The following is a 4,945-nucleotide window of genomic DNA, read 5'->3' as shown; positions in this document are numbered from 1 at the left end:
GCCTTTTTACTCCTTTCGGGAGGACTCGGCGCCCTCGGGGAGGAAAACGTGCGACCGGATGCAGATTCGAATCTTCCGCTCCTCCGGATTCGCTGCCGCTCGAAGGATTCTGTCAGAATGTTTCCCCGGCGCTTGGCGGGATTTTTTTTTTTTAAGGCCCGGCAGAAGGAATGGAGAGAGAGGGAAACCTCGTATCCTTAATGTCTGTGGAGATTCTCAGCCATCCAATGGTCACGGTTGTCCCAAAGGTGCTTCATCCCCCCCCCCCCCACGAGGCAACTGGACTTTCTTTGGGGGGTTTTTAATTCCTTGAAGACGTTTGGCTTCTCATGTGAGAAGCTTCACCGGTTCAGTTCTTCAATTCAGAACTGAAAAATCTTCATGGATGAACTTTCTTTTTTTCCCCTTGAATACATTTCCTTCCTTCCTTCCTTCCTTCCTTCCTTCCTTCCTTCCTTCCTGCCTTCCTGCCTTCCTGCCTTCCTGCCTTCCTTCCTGCCTTCTTTATTGTTGTATACGGCTTACAACAACTAAAAACAATACCAAAACAGTTTAAAACCCAATTCAGACAGTCATACAATCCTATTGTGGCCGGATCTAAAGATGTATCAATTAATCATGGCCCCCAGGCCTGCTGACAAAGCCAGGTCTAAGGCTTTCTGAAAAGTCAATAGGGAGGGGACAATAGGGATCTCAGAAGATAGTTGGTTCCAGACAGCCGGTGCCACCACAGAGAAGGCCCTTCCTCACGGCCCCGCCTACCAACACTGTTTAGCCGATGGGACCTGGAGAAGGCCAACCCTGTGGGCTTCTCTGGGTCCTGTCAAGGAAGCTTCTTTGATTCGGTTCTTCAATTCAGAACTGAAGAAGCTTTTTGGATGAGAAGTGAAAATGTCTTTAAGAAAAAAAAAAAGTCCAGTTGCCCCTTGAAAAGGCACCTTTGGGAATTGCACATCTTAGTTTTGGTTTGTCCTCTAAAAGACAATTTGTTGTATTCTGTCATCGCACTAAGACTAAGGCTGCGGAATAAGACAATGTACACTAGTATGCCACTTGTTTAGGCTTGGCTTGCTTTCCTGTGCTGAGTGAATCCTACATTGTGGAGTATAAATAACAATGTATAGAATGCCCAGGTGTTTGTGGACCTTATTTGTGGAACTGAAAGAGCTTCTTGGATGAAAAGTGAAAAGTTTCTAAGAGGAAAAGAAAAGAACCAAAGTCCAGTTGCCTTTTGGGAAAGCACCTTTGGGACAACAATGACATGGATGATTGAGAATCTCCATAGACATCCAGATACTTGTGATTTATTCAGTACTGTATATCATAAGTCAAGCAAAATGTGATTTAGTGTGAGCTCAGGGACTGGAACTTTTATATAGCTGCTTCATGCACTTAAGTAATGAAGCATGTTTTTATTTATTTCAGTTATCTGGGTTAACATTAGGCACTGAGCTAGAAACTGAACTGAGATAAGTTCATCCAACACACTACAGTACTCTAAAATAAAATAGAAGCAGTATAACTTTAATAATAATGTGTATATATGGATGTAGGTCTGTTTAGAAATGTTATAATGCTTAAAATGTAAAAATCAATAAAAACATAGAAAAAAATAAAACATAAGCTAGTTTGTGAGATAATGTGTCCCGCAATGTGCAACGCAGGATGGCTTAATCTTTCCATTAGAAGGGTACGAGGGGAAAAGTGCACTTTGTCTCCCATAAACAGTTTCTATTTCTCTTGAAGTCTGGACAAAAAGCTGCACAACTGGCTTCAGGATCTTGAATTAATTTTGACTACTTCCATTATCATAAACTAGGATTAAACATTTTACAGATTCATAGAAAAGTTAGACCATCCTCTTTAGTGGTCTGACAGGTTACCTGGGAGATCCTCTTAGCTTTTTAAAAAAATTATGGTCTTTCTGAGGTTCTGATGCATGGTGCAAATTGGGCCTTCGCTGCTGGAATGAATGGAGAGCAGCTACTTTAGACAGGATCATGGCGCAGATATTCCCTGCTTATGAATTCTGAATAATTCCCTAATTTCCAGAGGAAATCCAGAGAATGAAGTAGTTCAAAGGTAGCTGCTGAAGAACAAAGAGTGAACTCAGTGGTACAGGATGAAATCCTTATTAAAGTTTGTCACCACTTTGCAAACTGCACTTATATGCAAGTAGTCAGGCAATTAAGTGATTTTGTCTCATTTTATGATTTTTTGCCATCTTTGTTAAGGAAACCACTGCACTTATAATGTGAATCATTTTACAAACCCAATAGATACCCCTTTAAAATGAAAATATCTGCAAACATAATTATAACAATGGAAAATATTTTTCTGTCAAAATTTTGTCTGAAAATGATCACATCCTTCAGCTAGGATGATCCCATGAGAAATACAGCTTGTCCTCAAGTTCATTGATTCATTTAACAACTGTGTTGTTAACTTAATAACAGAAGGGATTCGCTTAACAAATGTAGGAAGAAAGGTTGTAAAATGAGGCAATATTCACTTAACAAATACCTCAGTCATCAACATAAACTTTGGGTTCAATTGTGATCATAAATCAATGACTACCTGGTATTAAACAAGAATTCCTTTCCAGGCAGAACTGAAAATGTGACATAATTCTAAAACTGGAGTACTGTACTTTGATATACTGTCCATATTCTTATTTTATTATGTGATTAATATCAACACATAAATCCTACAAAAGTTTCTTTTTGTTTATTACAATCAAAGAGCAATACAAATTGCACTTTACTGTACAAAATACAAATTACAAAAACAAATAAACATCCTTAGTACAAATTAAACCCCCAAATTAAACCCCCTTCTTTGTAGAAAGCAAGGCAACAAAATTTTGCAACTGTACAATTTCATCTTTCATATCAGACAGTAGCAAAGGAGGCAGATAGTATACAAGAACCAGCATAACACTTGCTAAATGTGCCTACCTGTAATAAGGGTAGAATATTAAGACATGGTTAACTGACCCCATCTCTTCAGACCCCATGGAGAAAGACATTGTGAAAAAAGGAAGGCCTGTGTATTGGTCATGTAAACCACTGAAGGCATCACATCAAAACACACTAATGTGCCTACCTTTTTTTTGGCATGAGCAATTCAATATAGACAATTTGCCAAATTATCAACTTATTTAGATTGCCAATGATTAAGACCTTTTTATAAGTCTATCAGTCTGCAATGTCCCATAGGTACTGTTGAACAGTTTTCCTTGCTTCCAAAAAGTTCAACAGTAGTAAAAGTTGGTAAGTGTAGGCCTATACCAACCATCTTCTGCCCTGCGTCATATAACCTATTTAGAGAATCAGAGGGATAAGGCCAGATTGTTGATATTTCAATCTGAGGTAGTACTGTATGTAACTCACTAACTAAACCTGAGTCTCCATTGTTAGCAATCCTGATCATATGTCAACACTGCAGGTACTGCTAGGCACTCCCAAAATAGCATGCGACAACTGAGTTTTAATTAATTCCAAAGGATGATAATCTTTACAATTGTAGAGTTGTGCCCCATATAATAGATGGGGATGATTTCCATTAAATACTAGGATTACAGGTAATGCTCAATTTGTAACAGTTCATTTAGTGACCATTCAAAGTTACAATGGACCTGAAAAAAGTGACTTAAGACCACTTACAACCTTTGAAGCAACCCCATGCTCGTGGTCAAAATTCACATGTTTGGCAATTGATTCATACTTATGACCATTGCTGTGATCCAAGATCATGTGATCACCTGATAGGGAAGCCAGATTCACTTAACAATAGGACTCTATTTCAGCCCACAATTCCACCACATCTTGGAATAATATGTTGTTCTCCTACCTAAATGGTCACTTCTTATAGAACCATTTCCATATCTACAGTAAGTTACAGAACATCATTCCCCCTCAAGGCATGGTTGGCTTCCACCCTGAAAACATGGTTGTGTCAGTGGGCCTGGGAACCACCAATGGAGATGGTGATGGAGTAGATCAAGTGCTTGATTTGATTGTATTGTAAGCTTCCCGGAATTGGCTATGTGGGAGTTGGGCAGCTATATAAATTTGCTTAATAAATAAATAAATAATAACTTACCATTTGGGCAAAAAGGCCTTTTCACCCGAATTTGGTATCCCTTAAAATAACATCAGGGGGAAAAAATCCTATATCCTCAGGAGGAACTAAATTGGCTTAAAAGAGGGTAGAATAATTTGGCCCCATCCTACTATTGAAGTCTCATCCTAAATAACATAAGCACACTGGCTGAGATTTAGCTTGATAACTAATTGGCGGTATTAGGGGAGCAAGTAGATATTTATTGCTTATCTCCCTTAAGTTTAAGAGGCAGGATAAGGCAAAATGTTCACAGGGGAAGAGCTTGTATATCTTCACCTCTATATTTAAATAAACAAAATAAGCCAGTTACCTTACCACACACAGGTCAGGACTTTCCCATGTTCTTTAGTATTCCTTTAGCATTGGTATTATAATCACAGGTCATAAATCAATGCACATCTCCTTCATCACATAGTTTGTAATATCAGAACTTCAAAGGATTTATTGTAATTCAAGAATGGGGCAATTGCATATGTGTTTCTTGGAGGGTTTTTTAATGTACAGTGGAACCCCGACATAAGAGCTGCTCTACTTAAGAGCAACTCGAGATAAGAGCTGGGAGGGGAGAGATATTTTTATTCTACTTACAAGCCCAAATTCGAGATACAAGCGCCAAGGAGCTGTCTCCTGAAGCCAAACGCTAACTTCCGTGTTCGGCTTCAGGAGACAGCTGCGAAGCGGCGCGCGTGTTTTAAAAGGTTGCAGCCGGCCTGGGGGGCTCGGGGGGGTGCTTGCAGCTTTCTTTCTTGCTCTTTTTCTTTCTCTCTTTTACCTTCCCTTCCTCTATTTCTTCTTTTCTTTCTCCTTCCCACCTTCTTCC

The sequence above is a fragment of the Erythrolamprus reginae genome, chromosome 1, assembly GCF_031021105.1.
Source record: "Erythrolamprus reginae isolate rEryReg1 chromosome 1, rEryReg1.hap1, whole genome shotgun sequence".
Classification (NCBI taxonomy): Eukaryota; Metazoa; Chordata; class Lepidosauria; order Squamata; family Dipsadidae; genus Erythrolamprus; species Erythrolamprus reginae.
This window is presented reverse-complemented; position numbering follows the sequence as displayed.